Here is a 26,338-nt window from a genome sequence, read left to right as displayed (position 1 = left end):
GGAAAAAGACGGTCCTTGTTCCACCTACATTTTGCCTTCTGCAACTGCTCTCCACCCCAACAAGTGCCCTCTGCGTGCTGAACTGGCACTCTCTTCAACCAGTCAGCCTAGTGTCAAATTTCTAGTGAAAAATACATCAAATCCCTTGAAAATACAAGTGCAGTGAACATTCAGTTTCCTCTAGAAAATCTCCTCAGAGATGGAGTCTCCAGTGGACAAAGACCAAAGCACACCTGTGACTTTAACTTGATGCATCTTCCTTTTTGACCCTTAGATGAAATACAAACCTCCTTTGTCTGAGAATACCCAAAGAGTGGGACTTTACCCCAAGGGAGGGCAGACTCCTACAGCTGACTTCACATGCACACAAGTTCTCTACATGGCTGAACTGACGCCAAGTCTGAGAAGAACTTTATGGATCTTCAGATGAGAGACGGTATATAAAAACTGCATAAAACAAATATTTATCAGCTATAAATACACACAGGCACATTTCTTCCCTCCACAGAGCAGAGACTCCCACTACAAAGCATCTTGCAACATATCAGACATATTGACAAAGCAAGCAGAAGTTGGTTTTTTTCTCTGCTCCGTATAGCAAGGCCATGTTCTTTGTTCCTACTCCTCTGATATTTATCCCTTCCTTTCTTCTCCACATTCTGCCTCGAGCCATAGGCTTGTCTGCCATCTCTTCATATTGGAAACATGCAAGCTTGTTTGGTTTAAAAGGTCAATCACAGCTTGTTTATACTCAGTCTTTCTCGAAACTCTCTTACTATAAGCTAGGAAAAACGCTGGAGAAGAGCCAGTGCTGGATGGAGGAGTATGACTGTTACCTAGGTATCACATCAGGGGCCCAGACACACTTAAGGCACTGTGACTTACCAAGACATTGTCCATCAGTTGAGGGGTTTGTGACTCACTCTGTGCTCTTGGTCAACAGCAAATAATCTAATTTAATTCAGCTTATAACAAAAAATGCTTAAACCACATACAGTTACTTCATATTCATCATAAATAACAGCATCAAACCATCAGACAAACTGATGGCCCATACATTAATCCAAAGTAGCTGACTGTGTCACAGAGTTTAACCCTTGAACATCAGGAGAAGGGTTAAAACAGTGCCAGCTCTGTTTTACAGAAGAGGAATGGGTAGAGCTATCAAGGCTTACGCTTCCATGATCGAGAGTCATAACAGAGGCCTTGGCATTTTAAAGCTGTTCTGTGGCTGGTTTGGAGGCTCTTTTTTTTTAATGCATAAAAAAATACAACATAAAGTTTGAAAATGATGTCATCAATGGGATGTTCTGCTGCTTAGTTCAGTTGGAACAACTCCCTTTCAAAATAAACTGGTCTCAGTGTGTGGTACTGTTACTTTACTCTACCCAGTTTAGCAATGCTGAGTTGTGTGTCATAAGCTCTTTACAGGTTACAGAAAATTGGAATTTAGCAATCAAAAGTTGCCCAAAGTTGGAGCAGAGGATCCTACTCCTCACTTGCTTTGCCAACAGATACCTTCTGTAGCCAGAAACCATCCACCACATCTTTCAAATTAAAGAAGATCTTTGTAGTTGCTTCCTCTTTCCTAGGCCTGTAAGGGTATCTGCCATTGCAGAACCATGTGTTTTTGTGTAGACAGCTTATGGCACTACTAAGGCTGTGCCTCAGGTACTGTGAGCGAGAACACAAACCACTTCTCATAGCTAGGTACCAGCAGTAAAAAAATCCATCAGGAACCAGCGTACTCACTTGTGTTACATACACGCCACAGACTACTTCATATCCACATTTCTGTGCTCCCTGTGGGCACACGGGATATCTATTTTTTCTTTCCTTCTCCTCTCAGTTGTCAGAAGAATAATCAAGTTCATTTTCCACTCCCAGGCTGGTGTCCCTGGCATCTTCCAGAGCAGCTTTTTCCTATTGCACAGCCATCCATCCTGGTACCTCCATGACCTTAACTTAAAACCTAACCAAACCAAGATGAGTCCCTGTCAATTCAAAGACTAAAAATGAGGTTTGCTTTTAACTAGGTTTGACAGGGACTGGCTCTTGGTATGTTATTTCCAGCATTTATTGATGGGCTTTCATAACTCAATTAGAGGCTCCATACCGCTCTGTCACTTCAGTTACAAGGCCATCTGTAACCACTGAAAATAAGGTAGCCTGAGAGGGACCAGAGCAGAACCTCCCCCTCCAAAATCTTTCTTCACCTGTGTAGTCTAGGCTGAACTACAGCACTGAGTAGCTGCTCAGTAGTGCAGGCTTCAGCTGACACCCACACACCAGTGAGAAGCAGCACTCTTCTCTGTGAACCAGCATGTTCATTCCAAAAAAGAAAAAAAAAAAATCCTCATGAAAACTACTACAGTTTCATTTTTCTTCTGTGTGAAAAAGTGCAAGTCCCTGTCCTGTATAATCAGAGACAGCCTTGGAGCAAACACCCACGTAGCACCCTGCTGCTATTCATTACTCGCTCCAGCAGCTCACAATGAAATCCCCAGAGAGATTTTATAGCCTTCTTGTAACTCTACGCGTCTGTTTGAAGAGACCCCAAACAGCCACACACATAGGCTCCTGTCACACACTACTAGATAGTTGAGAGCTTGGTCCCTGTGAAATATCAAAGAGGCAACTACACATACCTGATCTCCTAAGAGACAAAAAGGACCAAAAAAAATCAGTGACCTCCTCTTAGTTCATGTCACATGGTGAAATACAACTGTATACAAATTGTACATGCCTGCAGAGGGAAGCAATGTATTTATTGCACAAGATACATTTGGAAATCTCTGTGAGGCTTATGATATTTGGAAATTTGGTTTCAGGAGCTAAATGGCAGCCTAAAAAGAAAAAGAAAAGAAAACAACAAACCAAGAGGTGTTCAAAGAAATAGCAGAGAGATGTTTGTTACTCCATCAACACAACAGGAAAGGTCAGAAGTTACAGCTCCAGCAGATGATAGACCCTCCCTAGATTTCTTCTTCTCATACACAGATGAAGTATAGAGAGTGTACCTTTTGTTGGGATAAGAAAGTGATTAATGTTAACCAAAGAATTGAAGAAGAGGAGAAATAAACTAATATTCATCTTTACAGAAGCAATTTTAACTGGCCTAAGTAAGGCGAGAAATTCCTTTTTATCCACTTTTTTCTAAATCAGCCACTTAAGGCAGGGGTTACTTTACAAAGACACTCACGAGTTCTGAAAATGGAATTTTGACCTGCTCGTTCTTCCTGAAATTTAACCAGGACATTTCCCAAAGACAAGTGCATCTCCTCAGTATTCAGTTGAGATCAGCAGCACCCCAAGGATGCCTATTCCACAGCAAGTGCAAACTGACACAGAAACACACTCTTCATCACCAGTCCAGCAGCCTCCTCTTCTGGTTCAGATCAGTCCTCTGTGTCCTTTTTCAAAAATTTTGATTATAGATGAAGACATAAAATCTGGTTAACTCTTTTAGCTTTACAATATCACGTCATGAAATGTCATCTCAGTTTCCACTGCTGTCAATTTATGCCACAGCCCTTCTGGCCTTTGTTCTTGCACTTTGCATTCAGTCTGTCCCATATGTGTACTGCAGGCTACAGCATTTTTGAGCTATCCACCTTTGCGGTGTACACACGCTCTGGAATGATATGAATATTACATGTAGCAGCACTTGCAGCAAGCAATACGTTAAGTCCTATATTTTTAATGCCACTTTTAGTATGCCTATAAAAAGAGTCTATGCAAAGATTGGATTATGTATTTTTGCACTGTCTGGGAATAGGATACGAGTAAGAGATGTGGCAAGTGGGAATGATCCCATCCAGGTGCAGCAGCCTTTGGCAACCAGCACTTACAGAGAATGCTGTAAAACATAGCTTCCTACAGGCACCACTGCTAGTTAAACCCATAGGATTTTTACATCTCAGAAGGTTTCCAACAGGCTATCACATGAAAAGTGCTGGTGAATGCTATCCCTTGCAGTGAGTGGATTACATGCTGCTCTTCAATTTCTCTGTATCCACTCAAAAATGTGACAATTTCACATCTCATAGTGTGCTCTCCCACAGCTCATAACAGAGGGCCAGAAGGAAGAGAAATGCCTGCCAGACACTTTTATCAACATTTGATGATATTTGGAGCCTTCTCTCATATTTTTCCTTACCTCTTATGAACTAAATTAGGGCACAAGGACCCATTAGAGCTTCATGAGTGTCTCACTTGCTTTCACATCACTCCTGTTTCTGTACCTCAGCTTTGGCCTGGAGAGACTTCCCCAGCAGCAAGAGAACATTTAACCTCTATGATCTTTACAATGTTTGATTTCCTTGAGATAGCAAATGTACAAAACAAGCAAGACTGGGAGCACTTTAAAGCAAGGATAACTCAGATTACTGCAAGGCTTTTTTTCCTTGGCATCATTTGCCAAGAGAGACATTCCTAGAACAGACAGCATTTCCTAACACTGCTTCCCCCAAATAACAGAGAAACTTATCAGGTAATTAGGTGATTAAAACAGAGAGCCTGACTCACAACGAGAGATGAATCAATAAGTGACCTTTGACGAAGTGGAACCACTGATCAATGATTACTTTTTTAATAAATGATTCTTTTCCTGTGTCAGCTGGGACTTCTTCCCTCACCTCTAGCATTAACATTAACCTTTGCCTCACAGGGATTAAAGGAGATGACACTATAGAGAACTGTCAAGCAAGATGCCAGCAAGAGAACAAATGGCAAAACAGAGGCTTAACCGAAGGAAACTCACTATTTCCCTTCAAGCTAATGCTGTTCAATTTAATCACCACCATTCCACCCTCTGTTTGCTGTACACAAACTCTGAGATGGCAGGTTGGTCAGAGAAAGAAGGCAGCTCTCAATGGGGCTAAGAAGGCTAGGAATTGAGGGATAGCCAGTGAAGGCAGATGGGGCAAGGTGAGACATAACATTTACCATAACAACATGAATATATAGGCCACAGCACCACAAGAAAAATCAAGTTCTACAATTCCAGAGCAAGCTGTCATGATCCACAGCTTCCAGGCCCTTAACTGATGGCAGGCACAACCCTGGATTCTTTCTATTTCACTGGCTGGCTCCATCCCACTTCTGCCTCTATACGTGCCAACCTGTTTGACTCCAAGGCATTTGCTTCTCCTGAGTGGACTCCATCAGTCACGTCAATCTGCAAGAGTTATTTTGTGAGAAGGGGAAAAAAGCCCCGTAGGGAAAAGCACAGCTTCTCAAGTGTACTGCGCCTGGGACCTGGGTTCAGTCTTTACCCACATCTCCTGCTGTGAAGTGTGCACTAATCAGATGAGCCCTCTGGCACCATGCCCACAGGAAAAAGACCATCTGGAAAGAGTTTTTAAAACCTTAAACAGGTAAAACTGCAAGCATGTTACAGGAATAGGAAAACCTCAGCATTTGGCAGGGAAGCAGCTGCTTTGTATTTTTAATGGTGGTACCCTCCAGTATGGCTTCTGCTACGATGGCTCTGCTTCTTTACACTTCTTTAGTTGTACACTTACACTTCTTTAGTTGATATGTCTCATAGGAGCTGCATGGAGGATCATGTGTTTGCTTCTCACACAGTCTGACTTCATTACTCCCTGTATGTGTTGTACCATGTTCCCCAGTGGGGCAAAACGACCCTGTCTTGGCTAAGTGCCATGAAGCCAACTACCACTTGAGCCTCAGAGAAGGAACAAAACACACTGCAGGCAGCTCAGCCCGTAGTAAAAGGAAACATTCAGCTAAAGGGAGTAATGTGGAAACCAGAGAACACCTCAACAAGAAACCTCTAGTTCAGCTTCATACATCTTGTGCATGTATGATTCATTGCCATTCATGACAACAGCAGACACCCAAGTGTTGCTCAGACAAATCTGAAGCATCTCCCCACACTATTAGAGAAAGAGTGGACACAGTCAGCTGAAGCCCCACTAGACATTTCCAATGCAAAAGCAGCTTCACTGTGGACAAAGAAGTATGCCTTGTTCCTCCTTCTCTGGGATGGTCAGTTGGTAATTTTTTAAGCCACCAGCTTGATATGTCCAACAAAAACTTTGTCCCTGTCGGAATGCAATGAATGGCTGCCATCTTCACAGGAGACAACCATTCTGCCCACGTTGCTTCATATTGTTTCTGTTCACATGATAATACAGGAAAGAGTCTGGAAGAAATAGGACAGGTATGAAAGGAAACCATTCCTACGTAGAATCAGAGAAGAAAGACAAGAGTACTGGTTACCAGCAATACAGATCTGAATTGTTAAGGTGAGGATCGGGAGCCTCACCGATCACTCAGCACAAAAAGAATCCACTGGATACGACAAAGCTCTCTCAACTGAAGAAGAGAACTGAAGAAGTGGCTCTCAAGTTTTCCCATAGCTTTGCATCAAGAACACTTTTCTTGGTCTTGCAGGCCTCACTTCCAACATACCTATCTGCTCACTGTTGTTTCCAAGGACGCAATCTGTACATGAAATTGCTCTGCACGCTCAACTTCCTCTCCTCTCTCATCAGAAGAGAGAGGGAAGGGATCACAGTATTAATTAGATCTTGTATTTTAAACATTGTTACAGACTAAGAAATTTGATAATACACGCTGCTTCCATGTCATTCCATTTTTGTGCTTCCGTACTGTACTTCTTCCCAACTCCTGTGCCAACTCCCAACAAGCAGGTCACAGCAACCTTGTCAGAGCCAGGAAACATTGCCAGATGTGGCAACACCAGCTCCCTAAGAGACCTTTCACTGCCATACGGAGACAAAACAGAGTGGTTCCACAGGACAGCACCAGCCTCTACCTCTGCATGCAGAGAAGCAGGAAGGGATGAAGATAGACGATTACAGATTCTAATCTAACTCCAGCCATTTGATGGATGGTATGCTTTTCCATTCATTCATATATCCATGCTTTGTCCTTCTAGACACAAGCTGCATGCCAAGTCCTTCCCAGGCACTTGGTCAGACCAATATTTGTAGAGGTTGGAGAGCAGAGAGAAGGAACATCATTTTCTTATCCCACACAAACTTGCTCCCTACTTCCATTTCTCCATGATTCCATTCCACATTCTTCATTTCCTGCAACCCTCTATGTAGCTGATTCACATTTTACTCCTTACTATGAACTATTAGCTTGTCCTATAAATTAATGGTCCAAAATTGTATGGTTCTTCAAACCATGGACCCAGATTTTGATACACAACAATACAGCTGAGTGGAATCAAGGCAACTGATAATCATTTCATTAAAAATTGGCGTAATGGGGTTCTTCATTAGCAGGCCTTTAAAAACAAGTGAAAATTTCTAACTTTTATATCTGGCGCTGTGAGAGAAGTTGTGGATGTCCCATCCCTGAAGGTGTTCAAGGCCAGGTCAGATGGGGTCTGGGACAGCCATATCTAATGGGTGGCATGGGGGTTGTAACTAGGTGGTGATATTTAACGTCACTTCCAACCCAAGCCATTCTATGATTCTTACACTGTGATTTCTGGCATATTTAAAACTAAAAACAAGAACACACAAAGCTTTTTTGCTCTTTGTCTTGGATGCGAAACTAAATCGTGAGTGGCAAATTATATTCCATTAAAGGACACCAATTAAAGATAATCATGCTTCTATTTGAATACTTTTTATCTGGCATTGTTACAAGCGACATCTAAGATTAACAGAACTGAAGGATTAGAAGGAAAAATGCCTTTCACCCAAATGCTTACTCCATGAGTCTGACAGCACTCCACGTCAAATCAGTTTCACTGTTTCTGCTATAAGCAGCCAGTTCCCCTGTTAGTTGAGCTGGATTAGACTCATATAAATAGGAAAAGAAAAATACATATGGAAATGTAACTACAGAAAGTCAAATATTAGCAAGAGAGCCCAAGGAGAGCACTTTTTTTTTTCAGCTGAGTAAAATGAAGCTGCTGGGTACTCCTTAAACAACACACACACAGAAAATCCTCTGCTTCAAATAAACACACATTTCCCATCAGGCACAAAAACATATTCAACATTCAACAGACAGTGTCAATATTGGCAATGGCCTCTTTTTTTTTTTTCTAATTTCAGTAAAGTGAGTGATCTGTTTTTTCCCATAGTCTACGCTAGAAACATGAGATATCTATGATTCACACTGCAACCTACCTCCCCCGTCACACAACTGGGGTGAAGGCACATTGAATGTTCTGTGGGGTTTGGTTGTTGTTTTTTTTTCATCAAAGAATAAAAACTTGAAGAGCATTGTGGAGTTTTTGGTATTTTGTTCCTCCTCAAAAGTAGTCTCGGCATTCAGTGTTTCCCTCCTGCATTTCCCCACGCTTCCCCCACTTCCAGCACTGCCTGGCACTCTTTCCCTTCTCAGAGTTTGTTTCCTTCCCCAGCGTGCTCCTTCAGGACACCCACTTCAGTGCTGCCTCCTGGCTCTCCCCTGTCCCTCTCTTGTGCAGCTGCCAGTGGAGTCAGCACATAGAGGTAGCTGTTACATGCATACTTCATACGTCAGAAAGCTGCCTTTTCTGCTCTTAATTCATTCTGTTCAATTTGAAACTCTTTCTATAGTCCTTCACCCTCCCTTCTTCCTTACTTCTCCTACTTCCCTATATCTTTCTCCCTCAGCCAAGGCTTGGTAATTTTCTTCATGTTTCTCTCTTGGTCTTACAACTTCCCATTTCTTTCCCATTCTCCACCTACTTCCTCTGACTTATTTTGTTACCAGACTGTGTTTTTAGTGCCAGCCATATCTCCAGTACCTCTACAACTGTACCATTTGTTAGATTCCTTACATTTTCTCCAGTTGCTCCTTTGGAGTCCCAGCACTGCCAGTTCTCAATCACACAAACACCAAATCCACTCCCTTCAAAAAGCACTCTCCTCCACTAGGAATTGAATGCTCCTATAGGAAGCAATCACCATTTTCACAGGGGTGCATGATGATGCATCAGCGTTAAGAAGGTGGCTTACTAAGAACTGATTAGAAGAGATGAGCAATGCTTTGATAATCAATGCTGAATCTACTTGAAGTTAAGACAAAGGTTTGGGCTGTCTGTTCTGGAGGAACTTATCCCTAGAAACTTCAGAGAAAAAAAAAAGACTAAGCTGAGATACTTAAGCCATGGACAGAGCTAACCAGGGCTATCAAGACATTCCAAGGCAAGAGGAGTCCAACCAGCTATCTGCAGCAACCATTTACCTCTTCAGTGTTCAAACTCTACACAGTCAACAAGCAACTGCATAAGGCAACTTTCTAGCAACTTAAGGAACCTAAGAGCAACAGGTCAGTGGTACAGCATTCAGAGCACTGCAATTTTCACCTGGAAAATGAGAGAAGAGAAAGAGAGTAGCACCTGTTCAGTAGGCTGAATGATGTGGTACACCTGGGACAAAGACACAGACAATCCCCAAGTGGTGAGGTGGGATACAGTCTTTCAAATTTTAAGGCAGGGCCCTCTCTGACAAAGTTGTTTGCGGTGACCTGTTGCTCCTTCACAGCACAGGGAGGTTGCTTGTGGCATCACTGCATTACTGCAGTTTGCTCCTTGACGTGCTGCCCAGCCAGACACAAATGTGGGTGTGCGGGTGGCACAGGAGAGTGAACGTGCAGGCAGCTGTGATTGAAAACTCTGAAAGTCTAAGGTCTCTCCAAACGCCCGAGTTAAAAGCAGAGGCAGCCTCCTGGATCGATTATGCATGCACGCCACTGAAAATACAGGCAGCTAAAGTACCAGAGCCCTGCTGGATAATTTATAGGCTGTTGTTAGTATTCACAGAGCGGTGGGCAGAGTTCAAAGGAACGAGGTGGAAAATAGAAGTTTGAGCCTTATAAAAACACTGTCACAGCCAGCATGAGCCTCTGCTCCATAAAGGGCTCTGCTTGTGCTAGGTACAGGCAAAAGCCAGCAGACATCAGCACAGCAGGAGCTGATAAGTGCCACCCTGGCACAGGGGCAGAGCATCCAGGCAGTGTGCAAAACCAGAGAGCACTAATGTGCAAATTGTGAGTGTCTAAGCACGTGGCTGCTTAGCTTTTTGGAGAGTACAGGTCAGCTGTATAGCAAACAGCCTGTGACTCTCCTTTCCCCACAGTCTTTCCTCACTATACCTTTGATTCTCCTACCTGCCACACCTCATGTTACGTGGGCTACCTCTGCCATAAGCACCAAGCAGGGAATAAAGGAGGACCTTCAGATGTCTTTTTTACTTAATGGTTTCACCAGGATTTGAAGCCAGGACTTCAGAGGAAAAAAAGATAATTATACTAAGCCACTTAAAACATGAGCTCTGTTCAGGTGAACTTGAGTTTTTCAGTTTCACCACTGCTTTAGCCCCTTAGCCATGAAGTTATAGGAGAGAAAGACAGGAAGACAGTGAGGTCACCAGTTTACCAAGCTCCATGTCTGCTCACTTTTGAGATTACACACAACACCAACAGTATTAGCATAAGTACTGGGTTGTTGCCTTCAGCAAAATGTAAAGCAAAGCCTCCCTCACCTGACTTCTCTCTCTGCAAGGCTCCTGTAAAACCAGAGCTTGCAGGCAGACATACAGGGGCACTCTGCATGCTGTTACTATTCACCAACAACTACCTAGCACAGTAAAAGGACTACAAGAGAAGGCATCATGCAGACAGATAAAAGAAGGGGTTTAGCCAATTTTATACCAGCGTCTGTACATGCAGGTGCTACCTTCAAATTCCACTCTCACATCACCTCTCCACAGCACCCAGCATACTCCTCTTCAATCTTACACATCTCCCAGGAGTCCTGTCTGAAGGTACAAGTAATTATCTGATCTGTAAACTTTTCTAAATGAAGCTCCCTACCCTCTGCAACATGCATCTGAACTGAGAAGGCACACAGGAATTTAGTATCATACATTGTGCTGCTTCAGAGACACCAATCACTTGCAACGAAAACCTTTTGTTCTACATTTGGACAGCACCAAACAAAATACAATCATAGCGTACGACCCAGGATTATGGCAGTATAATTAAATAGGCAACAGTCACTTAAACTAGTCTCCACTTCATATAGGTTCAAACAAAATGTGTTGGGTTTTTTTTTTTTATCTCTGTAGAATCTGAAGGACTATAATATTGACAGAGGGATGTTCTTTTAATCATTACAGTCAATTTTTAATTAATCTAATTATTTTTTAAACAAAGAAGCTGCATCTTTATTCTCGTGAGCACTGGCATGGGCTCTCAGTGTATTATCCACCAAACTATTCAGTGCAATATGTAACTTGATTAGCTCCGTTTCTACACATGTAGTGGTCGTTGGGGTCTTGGCAATTAATCTATTAAGGGTCCACAGCAATATTTCAGGTGGATATTCAACAGAAATGTCATTAAAAGTTGGAGGATAAACATACATGGGGAACAGCACAGAATTTTGAAGACTGGCAGCATCTGCTGATAAGTTTGACAACCATTAACTTACAGAACAGTTTGGGATAAAATCTCAAATCAATCCTAAGATGAAGAGCACACAAAATGTGATTAAATAAATCAGTCCATTGTCTATGATTTTCAACAAAGAGAATTTAAACTCCTTCTATTGAATTTGAGACCCATTTTAGAGATAAGAAATAAGAGATAGCAATTTGCTCTTGTCACAAAACAACTCAGTCGCAGAACAAAAACAAAAGTTTCTGCCTCCTGCTCCCTCCATTTGATTGTTTACCTCTGACAGTACAAAAAGTGGAGGCTTCAGGAAAAAAAAAAAAGAAAGAAAAAAAAAAGAAAAAAAAAGAAAAAAAAAAAAGAACAGTTGCATTTAAATGCATGAAAAAAATCTGGACAGAGTCCGGAAAAAATAAGGGGGGGGGAGGCACTATAAAGCAGACAGAAAAGACTTGTGTGGAAATAGAGAGATTTACTGTGTTTAACATGCAAATAGACAAAAGTTACAAAGAACAACCAAATCTGAAATGACATATAAATCAGTTTACAAACAGAACCATTTTCCCAGTACAATTATGGTGACAGAATAATCACTGGAGAGCTTTAAGAAATCATTCGCTGAGCACTTACATGGGATAATCTAGCAAGGGGACCCAGGAGACCTGGTTGATCTTCAAGAACAACCTCCTCAAAGCACAGGAACATCAGAATCGATGTGTAGGAAGCCAAGCGGGTGTGGAAAGAAGCAGGTGGCTGAATGGAAAACTGATGGAGCTCAAGCATAAAAGAAAGAAAATGGAAGGTGATAGCAAGGGTGGGCTCTCCAAAACTAGAATGAATCTCTGCCTCAACACAACAGAATGAAAACCAGGAAAGCTTGAAACTGTATAAAAATTCTCAGAATGTGAAAGGTAGCAGGAAGGGCTTTGAAATGCACCCTCAGAGCAAGAGGAAGACTATGCAAACTATGGGCCCAGAGCTGAACGAGACAAGGTACTATAGTCATACAGGGCACAGAAAATACTTAGGTCCTCAATGCTTGGGTCTTTACTAGTGATATCTGTTCTCAGCCTACCTGTTCCACGTGCCCATTGGACTTATCCAGGGGACAGAAACACTACCTGCAACTGAGGAAGATTTATGAACTGCTTAAGCAAATACAGCTTACTCAGTTCCCTGGGACCAGACAAAATGTCCCAGCCACAGCAAGGGATGCAACAACAGATGGTGTCCTTCTCTGTCTTGTCTGAGAGGCGATAGTGATTGAAAGAAACTCCTGATGACTGAAAAAGGTTAATGTCATGCCTCTCTTCATGAAGGGAGAAAAGGATTCGGGATATTTTGGATAGGTCAGCCTAACATCAGTCCCTGGAAAGACTGTGCAGCAAATCCTCCTGGAGCGAGGCACAGGAGTAGCCAAAAAGACAACTGGGAACAACCAGCAGGAGTTTACCTAGGGAAAACTCAGGCTGATTGCCTCATGATGAGATGACTGGCTTGGTGAAGAAACAGCTTTTGAAACAGCTTCCAACAGAATACTAGTAAACTATACAGAGATGGCTGGAATCATATGAGCATACTGCAAAGCATATGGAAAAATGACCAGACCATTGAACTCAAAGGCTAGTGGTCAGCAGTGCAGAAATCCAATGGTAACCCATTAATAATGAAGTTCCTCAGGGGTTCTTTGCTGAACTTCTCTATTTTGTCAGTGTCGTCTTTGTACTGTACCGTGCTGCATATGTGGAAATAATCCCACTCTGTGACATGCTGTGTGTGCTCTTGCCAATATAGTTCAGTATATAATTAGTTTTTATCACTGCAAGAATCATCATGATGGGTAGGGGCTGGAGCATGATAGCCAAGAAAGCTGGGAGAGATGTGTTCATTCAGCTCAAGCGAATATTAATATTTGGTCCCCATTCTCCATACTTTTCAGCTCTAAATCTGAAAACTCTACACACAGCTGTGAAACCTCACCATTATCTAAGGGAACATAAAAGACAAACTGAAACATGGAGACGTTTCAAGAGCCAAAAAGCATGGAGTTTTTAATTTCTTGTTTCCAAAGGTACATGGAAGTCTACAGAAGAGCCAGAAACAAACCCCAAAATAGTCCAACTCTCTTTTCCATAAAAGCTTGCCCCATAAATGGGTTCTAGCACTAATGGTGACATAATTTTGCAATTTGTCTGTACTGGAGGGTTCCTGGCAAACAATTCACCCACAGAAAGTTAAATAAAACTCAATTGGACAGTTAAAATGGTCTAAAACTTAAAGTTTTAACTAGTCATCATGACATAAAACATGCAGCTACACAGCAAGCCGAAGTGGAAGGGAATGGGGGACTGCAACACAGTTAACATAGTAAACACATTTGTAACATGCCTCATGTTGGCATACTATGTAATGATAACACATTACACAGTAAAGGACAAAGAACATCACAGCACTACACAGAGTTACTCAACTTATTATAAATTCAGAAAGAATATAAACTCACCTCAAAGTTACCGATTGTCTATCCTACATTTCATGGCCTTGAGGAACCATTCAAAACAAGATACACAAATGCAGACACAGGAAGGGGCAGAGCTCCTACAGCCAAGCTAGTCCAAGTTCTCCAGGCAGTGCAGTACAGCCTCACAACTGGAACTGCTGCTCTCTGTACAAACAATTCAGAGCCCGCCATGTTTTTGGGCAGCCTTGTGTTCACTAATGTACAGCACCAATGATATAACCCACATGTACAACGTCATTTCCTATAAATGGCATTAGATGTTTTTTGCGTTACCTTGGCAGCACTTTGGCCAACAACCCTCTTGCTCTGTGCCACTTACTTTGCATACTCATCCTGCAGAGAACCTGTGACTTCTTTCTCAGCATCCTTTTGAACACTCAGCATCAACATCATACTTACTGTCTCATTCTCTTTTATAACAAAAAAAAAAAAAAAATACAACCACCTCCTTTTCTTTTAAAACCGGCACTGGTCACTTCATTGATGGACTGGTATGTCTCCCTACCTACATCAGAAGGATGATGGGAAGTTTTGGGACAGAAAAACTTCATCAAGTAAGAAGTGAACTGTTTAAATACAACAGATGGAAGATGCATAGACACAAACTCCAAAGCAAGGGCCACAGCTTGAATTATTATTGTAATCCTTTGCCACATGCCTACAGAAAACTTGACAACAGCTAAGCTGTCAACATGCTATCATACCACCCATCCTGCTGACCAATCTTTGTTTTTCTGTACTCCCCCAGTTATCTGTGTCCATCTGTTGTCTCTTGTCTCATTATTAGCTTGCTAGCTCTTTGGGGCAGGGAACATTTTTTGCCCTGTGTTTGATCCTGGACTGTGTAGGTGCTACCACAACAGGCAGGGATAATAATAACAAAAATAATTAGGTTATGTCTTACTAACTCCTTGGATTTGAATGTTTCCCTCCTAACTTCACAGCAGGGTTCACAAACAATTATTACTTCATGCAATATGGAGCCTCATAAATAACTACACCCCAGCCTATCTCTGACCATTTCATCAGTAATCCCCCTTCAGGCTTGCATGTGCTGAGCTTTCCATGTGCTTCAAATGGTGAGTGTGTGTGTGAACTCAGCTACAGAGGAAAATACCAGCCTTGTAGCGTAGCAGGACTAATGCAATGGATATAACCCTTGGATAGATCTTCCCTGGACAGAACAACCTTCCTACACACAAACTGTTGCCTCCTACTGTTATGTGTCAACCCTGACTCACTTCTACTGCCAAGAAGTAGAGGATAATTTCTTCATCCTCCACTCTGAAAAATGGCAAGAACCTGCAGTTACAATTTTATTTAAAGGCAGAAAGAGGTTATATCATGAACTTCACACACACACAGTGGTCAATCCCAATGTTGCCCTTGTTCAACAAATATATATTCCTGGGTGTTATGTTCTTTGAGATTTGTAGAGGAACTGGATCTCTGCACTGGATTTGCTCAGAAATTCACCCTTGGGCCCGATTAGTGTCTGTTCATGTAAATCTAAGATGTAGAAAAAAATGTAAGAAAGACACCACATAATGTCTTGAATTGTTTTCCAGTAGCCACTGAGGAGGTTTTGCTAAGCCCTCAGGGAGTTGGAACAGTAGCCTCTCTGGAAGTACCATCAGCCCCTTTCACAAGTACTGAAAGAACATGTCTTTACCAGACCAGACTTCAGGCTCCCTTTTCTCTAGCCATTGGAGTCTAACACACCTCCCTGCAATGCCTAACCCACACTACTCTGCTTTAGGTAACTGGAAGAACAGTTCATTCCACAGATGAAAATCCTTTGCCTTTGTTCAATGTACTTCATGGAAGAGCACAGAAAAATCATTTTTCACAAATGACAACACACTATAAAAACCTACAGTGGATTTTAACAGTCAAGAAGAGAGGTGGAGGTCTTCTTTTTCATCTCCAAATCATTTCTCAAAATCTTCCCAATGCAAGTTAATCAATAACTGGGAGAAGAACCTCTAGTATCTCCAATTTCTAGTTAGGAGAACATAGAAAGCTGGGTGAGCCCTCTGCTCTTTATCCACAGAAACAGAAGGACCTAAGTGCTGGATGCATATGAGACTCTGCCAGAAGCTACAACCTTGCTCAGGCCTTTTTGGGACACACAATATGAAACTGATTATGCCAGGGACACAGCAGGCGCTGCAGGGGCATTGCAGAGGGAGGGTTTCATCCAGGTCCTGCCTCCCAACACTCCCACCACAATAGAGAGCAACGGCAGAACTCTACCTTTCAGGGAGCCCAGAAGGAACTGGAACCAGACACTGGGAGTTTAGGCAGTCCATTCCCCTCCTGAATAGGTCAGAACTGTAACAAAACAAACTGGATAAAATCTGGCAGCTCTATGTCTCAACTGCTCTTAAAGCTTCCAGTGATGGAGGCACCACAGCCTCTCTCAGAAGTTATTTTCATGCTTAACTATCAAGTCACAAAGCTTTTCTTGATATCCATCTCTGCATCTTCCTTGTGACAAATTAAGCTGATTACTCTTGTCCCATCCCCATTTGACACAGAGAACAATTAATCACTGTCTAATTTAAAACAAGCTTTGAAATACTGGAAGACTTTTCATGTCCTTTATCAATCTTCTCATCCGTCGACTAAACCAACTGAGTTCTGGGATCCTCTTCTCACGGGTGACACTTGCTGCTCTGGGCACCTTCTCATCTCCTTCCACCATTTCTGGGTTTGCTACTCATGCTGGACACAGTGTTTGGCTGTCACTTTAGCTGTGGCTGCTAGAGTAGAAAAACTACCGCCTGTGTGCTACACGTGACATTTCTGTTAAATATACCCTGGAATGAGATTTGCTTTTTTGCAGTGTCACCACACTGTTGACTCACATTCTGTCTCTGACTCACTGTAGTGCCTCCCAGATCCTTTTCTGCAGTACCGTTGCCTGGCTTGTTATTCCCCATTTTGCATGTGGGCATTTGATTTCACCTTCCCAAGCGCAGTACTTTTCATTTGTCTTCAATAAATTTCTTCTTACTGAATTCAGACTGTTTTCCAGTTTACCAGTTATATGACCAATGCTGTGCCAAGATCAACTTCCTGCTCTGTGTTACACGTGGGCAAACAGAGAGTGAAGAACTGTGTTCATGCAAACTTCTTAAAGGAGTTATTAAGAGAGTTATTGTCTTATAAAAAGCCTATCAATTTGTCACTCCCTTTTCACTCTGTATTTCTATGTGATACACCATGCTCTTAGTAACCAAACAGCAGCTCACTGAAGCCTTATAAAATGCATTTATTCAATAAAATTATAATCCACTGTCAGAAAAGGACTGCAATATCCCAAGCACCACATCACTCTGACCCAAGTGGGAACCAAACAGAGCTTCTAGCAATGCATCAGTGTGTTAACTAGGTCATATCAACCAACAGGAGGGACAAAGGAAATATCTTAAAAAAAAAAAAAAAAAAAAAAGCATTTTTGGTCCACTGCTGTTAGATACTCTGTCAAATATGTATTTGATTAATGAGTTGTATGAAAATACATGGGGGATCAATTTGTTTCCATGTGTTTTCCCAGAACGCCCTTTGGCTCTCAGAGATGTAGCTGGTATTCTAAATGTATCTGCCTGAAATTCTGTTGTATCAAGCCCTCTCTCATAGTACTGCATGAGCTAGCCAGACAAACCAGCAGATTTTGATTCTGGAGCTTCAACATGGGCATATGGAGTTTTGTAAGAAGGCAGATCCCACCACAAAATTCCTACGTTCCCCTTTCCAGTGCCCTATGTAGAATTTTTTTAGTATTGCCCAGTGACAGGACAAGATACAGGTACAATAGGTACAACTGGAACACAGGAGGTTCTGTCTGAACGTAATGAAACTCCATTACTGCGAGGTTAGCTGAACACTGGAAAAAGTTGCCAAAGTGTTTGTGCTCTCTCCCTCCTTGAAGATATTCAAAAGCCATCTAGCCATGGCCACCTGCTCTAGGTGACCCTGTTTGAGCAGTGGCATTGGACAAGATAACCTCCAGAAATCTCTTCCAACTTCCACCATCCTTTGGGTTTCACCAGGCATAAACAAGTCAAATATCTTCCTGAAAAACAGTTTCTCTGTGGTTTAAATATGTTCCTCATGCTACAGTGGAAACTCCTGTACTCTGATATTGAAGGATGGTGCAGAAAGAAATTCAACAGCCAACAAGAGTTCCTTCTTAGGACAATTCTGACATTTTGATTATTGCATAAACTGATAAAGATCTCTGCAAGAACACTTTAATTCAGACTTCTGCTATGCTCAGAAAGGTCAAAAAGGTTATTCCCTCCTTTCCATTATTTCCAAGAACTGGTGAAGACAGAAAGCCCAGTGGTCAAAATAATTCAAATCAAACTGTTTAATGCCATATGAATGTATTGCTCACATCAGCTGAAAGGTTTATTCCAGATAAGATCTCAGACTAAAGCAAGGACTCATCTTCTTTACGACGCCCTAGCACAAGAAAAAAAGGAAAGGAGTGCAGCATGTCCATCCACTAGCTCTTCCAGTCTAAACTGAAGAGAGATCAACCAAGTAAAGGAGGGAGATATCATAATCTTGTCTCACCTTCCATTGCTCTGAAGACCAGAAGAGAAAATGTTAAATATGCACATCGCAATTTTATACCTGTGTTCAGCAACTGATTTATCTACATACAGCAAATGAAGATCAGCTGAGCTACTATATATCTGGAAGTAATGAGAGCAAGCACACCAGTATGACTGGTCCTTTAACTTGCACCACAGCTTAATTCACCCACAGATACAACAGTAACTACAAGAGTGGAAAAACAAGAGAGCATCAAACTGATCATGAAGCTTCTTGAGTGATAACATTCCTTGAAAAATCTCTCTTCCACTTTGTGTTTTGAAAGAAATGCAGTATTTTGTTAAGAAAATAAAACAGGATACCTGGCAATTCATTAACACACATCTAATAAACTATGTGCTACAAGAAAGAACAAAATTCCCCCCTTAGGACAAGCGAAGAACTCTAAACTTTAGGTGAGCAGGTTTTCCTTCAGCCCCTCTAATGCTTCCCTCCATGACTGGTCAAGAAGATAGATAACAGAAGGTCCTTCCATACATCCCTTACCAGATCCCATTCCTCCTTGCTCCATTTAGTTTCTGCAGTTCAAGCAGATTCCTTTCTTCTCCTGAAATCAATGTTTAATTAACACATTACTGGGGGAAATAAATAAATAAATAAATAAATAAATAAAAGGGCTGTAACAGCAGACAGAAATGAAGCCAGCACCTCCCTGCTCTGCAGATACAGCCTGTCCCATCAAACAGTTATCCTGCTGGAGAGCTCTTCTTCCCCCAGCTGCCAGCAAACATCATCCTTTTCCTTGGTTACCTTCTTTTGCATCCCCATGGGATTCTTCCCCTTCTTGGAGGTGGTACACAACAGCAGAAAATACAGGTTCTTATTGCAGAAAGTAGAGGGGAAGAGCAGCAAGTGCGCCCTGGACAGCCTTACACCATGGCCAGTGCCTCACCTTTAACCCTGCCATCCCTGGTGGAGCAGCACACGATTCCCCTGATGCCTTCCCCTCACTCAACACAGCAATAGGAGGAGATGTGCAGTTGATACGGGATGGTAATCTTTGCCATGAGCTCCCAGGGTCAAATTCACCAACAGACTCTGGGACTACACACAGTTACACGTACCCAAAGGCAGCAGAAAGACTACCGGCAGCTTCAAAAGATTTACATCACGCCTCCCCCCCTCGCCTCCTCCCAACTTCATCAATTATTATTCTAGCCCATTCTTTGGCTCTCATCCGGCTGCTGGGAGGTACTTGGATGTAGGGGATGCTGCACCATTGTCAAGGGCATTGCCTGGCAGGCTCTGGCTACCCTTCCTACTGAGCACTCAGACACCCTCATGACAGGGTTGGTACAGCAGGCAAGATACAAGAGTATCAATGAACTCCAGAGCTGCCCTGCCCTAGTTATAAAAGAGACATCGGGATCTTTGAAAGAGTCTACTATCCCAGCACTGCCATTCCCAGGATCCAAAGCTTCTAGTGTTAATTAGTTCCTGTGATGTGATGGATGACAAGCGGCAGGGCCAGGAATGACACAGGCAGACTGTGTTCAAAATAAGCCATCCCTCACCACCAAGGGCAAAGGAAAGGAATCTGGAGAGGACAGAAGCTAAGCACACCGCTGAGAGATGACAGGTATGCTGACAGATGCCCCCTCATCCCTGACATCCTCTTCCCATCATCCCAGATCATTCCTGCTGCCAGCAGACAAGAAACAGGCAAGGGAACATGCCTGGGGGAGAACTTGGGCACAGGGATGTGAGAGATAAGGGGGAAGCTCTGAGAACTGGGGAAGTAAGGCAGATGAAGGGCTAACTCCCTCTGTGGTAATGGGCTACATTTCAGACAGACCTGAGTTCCTGATAGCTGCAGGCCCATCTCCAGCACTCTCTGCAAAGCCTCAGTGCAATGCCTGCAGCAGCCGGGGTCCCAAGAGGCCGCATTCTTTAGCCCACAGGGCTCTGCCAAACCAGCTGTATGGTGTGCTTTTTCCAGCTGTTGTCCACAGAGCTTATACTGAGCTTTTTTCTGTGAATGACAACAAGATGAACTGCATCCCCACTTTCCCTTAAGAAAGAACACAGGATCTTCCAATACCACTGGCATTTCCCCACTAGGAGTTTGTCTGCCCAACTTCTCAAGCAAAATGCTAAGAAGATACCATGTTTAATTTCTAATAAACTTCAGTAAAACCATACTCAGGTTAGCCAAGCCCAGACGGGCAGGGGCATGTCTCTTGAATCACTGTTAGAGATCATTACTTATCCTGGTTTTGGTCATCACAAAGTTCCTGGCTCAGTCATTTTGTTCTTGGCTATACCACTATGCATCCTCATCCTTCATATAGCACATCATACCCTGCATGCCCAAAGTCTGCTGTAAGAGAGGAGAAGGCAAAGGAAAAATTATCAAGGGAGTAAAACACAAGCTGCTTCTCTTAAGACAAACTGGAGTGCTGGATGAAGATACAGAAGACAAAAGCAAGAAATTCAGTAGATCCACTGAAATACCACAGCTACACCAAGAAAGGGATTGAATTTTCTTTCCCCAGAATGTGCTAGACAAGAGCCAGACATTGTGTATTTTGAAGGTGTCCTTTAGGATGATAGTTTGAATCCAGCCCTAACACAGAGAGAGAAAGAGTTGTCTGATGCCTTGATAACTGGCCCAAAAGGGGAGAAAAGTAAGGAAATCACCTACCCATTTCCTTTTTGCTCAGAAACTTGGGTCTTAAAATCCACCATTATTACCACCACAAATTACCTCTGGCACCACTGCTCACCCTCTCAGTGCTCTGCTAGAATTGAATTCTTCTCTCATGTCTAGGGTGCAAATCACTCAGGATCAGGAGTTAGTTCCATGACTAAGTGAAGTTCACCCTGCACCACCAGCTGTGCAAGCTCAAGCACTGACAGAGAACCACAGTCTACAAAACTCACTTTGGAGTCATTGAGATGCACCTACTGTAATGTTTTTTTCTAGTCTTCCCTATCCCTGATAACAAATAGTAAATACCTGAGTCAGTGGGAAACGGAGGAACCATAAGACCAGGGCCCACCCTTGCCCAACAGGGTAGCAAGGTGGCAGTGCCACGTGGGCACTGTTCAGCCAGTCACTGCATGATCTTCCTACAGGAGTCATGCTCAGCCCACAGCACACAGGCACCACAACACCAATTCTGAAATGGCTGAGGAAAGAGCAGGGCAGGGAGAGACCAAAAGCAGCTCCTGCTGAGGCTGGGCAGCTGAGGGGGGAATGGCAGAATCAGGCATCTCTTTGGCATTACCCACCACAACAGCAGTAACAGGCACACCCTACCCCATTGTCCTGACCCTGGCTTACTAATACACCTGAAGGTCAGACAGAAAGGATTAAAGCAGAAGGCAAACAATAGCCCTGGACAGATCCAGTTGTTGGGCTTTTGCTATTGCTCCATGAAGTGGAAAGATCCAGAAAGGTGGAGACCTGCGAGCAGACACAGCCACATGCAGGAGATGAGAAGCAGTGGCTGATAGAGCCCTGAGAGCCTTCCTCCTGTGGCCACCCTGTGCCGAGGTTGCAAGCAGACCACAACCCAGTGGGGAAGGTCTCCACACCCGAGGAGGAAGGTGCCAAGCAGGTCTGCAAGCCTCACTCCCCACCCTATGCATCCAAGGCTTGCTGGGCCCTTCTTCTTGCTCCTGCTGAGGGAAGGAAGGAAAGGAGGGAAGAAAAAAGGGATTATTGTTTTCCTTTCTTCTTCCCACCCTTTTCCCTTGTTCCATGCAAACCCAAAAAGCCATGTCCTGTACATTCTATAACGGAAAAACAAGCAGCTTCCCCTCCTTTCAGTTCACCACTCTCCATCAGGGACTGCACAGAAATGGCGATGTTCCCGTATCGTCTGGATCAACGGCACGGACGAGCTCAAGGAGGACAAGGGAGGCTGGCATGGGAGGACGAGGCAGGAGGCTTTGTTTGGTGCTGGTTCCACCCCCTCTTTCCATCGCAATGCCCTCCAGCTTGGACACGTGAGGAGGTGGTGGGGAGGGAGGGGGCTGGGGGTGCCTCTGAATTTTGTTCCCCCCGTCAAGGGGACAGCTCACTCCCCCGAGCACGCCTGGCTCTGCTAGAGCTCCCTGGAGTAACCTTTATTCCAGTGTGTTGCAAGCATGTATTTCACGGATGGTTACACTGAATCATTATCACCAGACGTTCATTTGACCAAAATAATGTTATTAGCATCGTCAGGTCCATTCCCCCCCATCTCTCCCCCCATCTTTCCCTTCCTCCCCAGTACATACGTGCTGCCTCTAAGCCCCAGGTCCCTTCCATCCACACAGGGCACACCCCTCCCCGGCACAAAATCTCATGATGTGTGACACAATGTCCTGGAAAAGAGAGCGGCGAGATGGGCAGGCGGAATGGATGGACGTGCCTTTGGCATTTAATGCGCTCCCAACCCTCTGCCAATGTTTATCTGCCATACACACGCACACACAAAGACATGCACGCAAAAAATCAGAATTAAATCACGGCCCATCCTAGGTACGTGACCACAGGCGCCTGAGCGTGTACACGTGTGCCCGAGCTGTGGTCACAGTCCTGTCGGTCGCCCAAATCTGCGTGGCACAAAGCAAAGGTCATCGTGCCACTGTTGTGATGCACTAAAAACCACCGCAGAGACATCAGGATGTAACACAGAATTTTCTCGTCAAGGGACAAGAAACCTTCAGAGGGGTGGGGGCTGGGAGGAGGAAAGCGGGCGTGTGGATGGGGGGATGGAGGGAAATGGCAGAAAATGGGGAGGAAAATGAAGAATACAAAGCTCCACTTCGCTAATCCAAGATAGACAATCCATCCCTTCCCCCTCTCTATGCCCTCCCTCCCCCCGAAATGTTGGTGCAGATGGATTTCTGTATCTTGGTTTTGCAGCAGTGGGTCTAATGACTCCTATACCAAACCCCCTCGCTATCATAACCCCTCCCACTATTTTTTTTTTTTTTTTTTTAGACTGGGCTGAAGAATAATGTGTTTTTAGAGATAATGGGTTTTATAAAAAGAAAGAAAAAGGGACGCAACGCAGACATTATGTGAGTAGGCTGCTCCCCGCATCACCCCCATCTTCTCCCAACCGCATATCCCGATTTCTCCCCCTCCCGTCTTTCTCCAGCCTTCCCCATCAGCTCCCCCAAGGAAAGGAAAAAAACCCACAACGCGATCTGGGTAGCCGATCTCAAAATCCTAAGCACTAATCCGCTTGAATTTGTTCTTCCCCTTATATAAGCAGCAGCACGTCAACATGTTCAGTGGAAAGGCAGCGTAAAATGAGGCCAGGCTACAGCCATGGAATGGGGCTGATATCGGCAGATATCGCATCTATCGAGAAGCCGTTCCCCACCAGGACGATGAAAGCAAGCATTGGGCTTTCGGTCCCTTCTCTTTGTTTATTTATTTATTTATTTCTCAATATTTGTTCTCGTTTTATTTCATTTCATTTTGGTTTCACTCTACTTCATTTTTTAAAGGACAAAAGTGAAATAAATAATTAAAAGGCAGAGACATACCCCACCGGAAGGTGCCCGAATGCTCCAGAAAGAGAATCCTCACCTCCTAACTTCTTTTTCTCTTTCCTTTTTATTTTTCTTTCTTTTTTTTTTTTTTTAATAAATTTACACAGTCTTGTCGCTCCCGTTATCCCCAAATATCCAACGTCCCCATCTGCTACGCCATGCTCCCGAAAACCAAACACTTTCTTAGAGAGAGACAAATGTTTAGGAAGCTGACAAAGACCGAAAAAGAAACCGACAGAAAAATGGAAAATGAGCTCTACAATAGTCGAGTTTGTTCAACGGATAAAAGCACACCCGGTCCAAAACCAACAGCAATAATCTCTGTGATGTCCTTCCCCCAAAACAAGATTCACCCTCAGATAAACTTGCCCAACTTAACACTGATGACCATTTTAACTTAAACCAACGACAAACGTGACACCCTCCCAGTCCACGCTACGATTAATAACCGACTGTGTCACCCAGGCAAACAAAACCCTTCGGGATGATTTTTCCCCCACCTACCCAACATCTCTCTCAGACTTTTCGCAGCTTTAGGTAAGAGTTCACCCCTCAATAGCAGCCCCTCAAAAAATGCCATCAGCAGAGAGTGGTGAGCGGCCGCGTCAATGCCCGCCGCTTTGGGAGGGCTGTGTGCTCACCACAGAACAATTGCGTGCAGGAAAAAATATGGGAGGAACAATTAATATTTAGAAAAAAGAAATAATTTTTCCAAACTGTCTTCAATGAAGCGTTGAACTGTTTGGCCACGGAAAGGTGGACAGAGCTTGAAAAAGCAGAACGCTGAAAGTACCCTTTTTAAAAACAATGTGGTGGTTGTAGCCTGGGTTTCTCCTCCCCGGTGCTTTGGTTTTTCTGCCACTGATCTCACACCTCATCTTTTTTTATTGTTTTCTTTAAGAGGGGGAAAAATGAGATTTTTTTGTTTGTTTGTTTTTACAAAAGGCATCCTCAGAGAGACCTGCTTAAATCTGTTACTTCCTAGCTACAAAGGACTGCAATTAAAATAAATTTAAAGAGTAAGCAAAAGGCAAGTCACCTGCAAAGCACCAGAGTCAGTGCCCTTAGGTAGGAGAATTACATCACTCCCTGACTGCGCGATGTTCTCTTTTAAATTATATAGCAGGTGATTTTTATTTTTTATTTTTTATTTTTTTGACAGGGAAAAAAAATTGGAAGAAAAAAAAAGAAAAAAAGTGGGTATTCCACATACATCTTGCACGAAGAAAGCATTGAACCAACCTCTAAGGTCACTTACTGCCTGAAAACCCTCAGCAGCAGCTCACGGTGGAAGTTTTCAGGCAAGACGGCTACTAAATCATTAATACAAACAAATGGAAGGCGGGGAGGAAAGGCGCTACTGTAATAGATCCGAAGTCTTGGAGGAGGAAAAAAATATTAAAGCAAAAAAAAATAAAACTTTCATCTTCAGCCTCTCTTCGTTCCTCATTAATAATTTTTCGGAAAAGAAAACCTTAAGCTTCAGTCAAACAAGAGGCTCTCTCTAAGCGTCTCGCTGCCGTAATTCAGCGTAGTGCCTTCTTCTTTTTCACGAGGCCCCCCCGTTTTTCACTCCGAAGAGCCCCGCCGCAGGAAGAGCGGATACCCAAAAAGTCGGGCAGAGCAGCCGGGGCCGGAACGTCCCGGGGCCGGGGTAGCCAGGCAGCGCCCAGCCCCGCCGGGGCGGCCGGGAAGGAAAAAGCCGCTCCCCGGCACTTCTCTGACGGGGGACAGCGGGAACCCGTCCGTGGAGCTACCGGCCGGGCAGCGCCCGCTGTGCCGAGCCAAGCCGAGCCGCCCCCCGCCCCCTCTCACCTCCGCAGCCGGGCGGCCGCCGGCCGCCGCGCCAAGTCGCGACTCGCCTCCGCTGCGGGGCAGGGGGCTCCAGCGTGGCCCCAAGCGCGGAGGCTCGGGGGGTCCCGGGGAGGCTGGGCTGGGCTGGGCTGGCCGTACAGAGCCGAGCCGAGCCGAGCGGAGACGTGCGAACCGCGGGCGGCCGCGGGCGGAGCTGCGCAGGGCTGAGCGCGCCGCGGTGCCGGAGCAGCCCGAGCCCCGCGCACGCCGCCGCCGCCCCCTGCCGCCGCGCCCGGTCCGGCCCCGCCCGGCCCCGGCTTTTAAAGAGACCGCGAGTCCGCGCCCCGGCACGGCGCGGCAGAAGCCGCCGCTCCCTGCGCGTCCCGCGGCGGTGCGGACGCCTCCTCCGGGACGGGGCTGCCCGATCGCTCTCCGGTCCCTGCGCTCCGGCGCTGCCGCTCCCGCGCCGACGAAAGGCGGGGGATTTCCGTTCTCCCGGCC

The 26,338-nt window shown here is 44.3% G+C and overlaps 1 protein-coding gene across 38 annotated transcripts in view; it reads right to left on the bottom strand.

Annotated features, from left to right (window-relative positions):
- Positions 1-26,067, bottom strand: part of NRXN3 (neurexin 3) — a 941,045-nt gene extending 914,978 nt beyond the window's left edge. For 27 of the 38 annotated variants that reach the window (XM_015287412.4, XM_040701017.2, XM_040701020.2 and 24 more), the window contains exon 1: positions 25,859-26,067. The gene's annotated coding sequence lies outside the window, so the exon portion shown is untranslated. The remainder of the gene's footprint in view (positions 1-25,858) is intronic. The other 11 variants (XM_015287438.4, XM_025150767.3, XM_025150770.3 and 8 more) reach the window with 2 other exon arrangements.
- Positions 26,068-26,338: the final 271 nt, after the last annotated feature.

This window comes from Gallus gallus, chromosome 5, assembly GCF_016699485.2.
Source record: "Gallus gallus isolate bGalGal1 chromosome 5, bGalGal1.mat.broiler.GRCg7b, whole genome shotgun sequence".
NCBI lineage: Eukaryota > Metazoa > Chordata > Aves > Galliformes > Phasianidae > Gallus > Gallus gallus.
The sequence above is the reverse complement of the archived record's forward strand: the minus strand, read 5'-3'. Positions and strand labels throughout refer to the sequence as shown.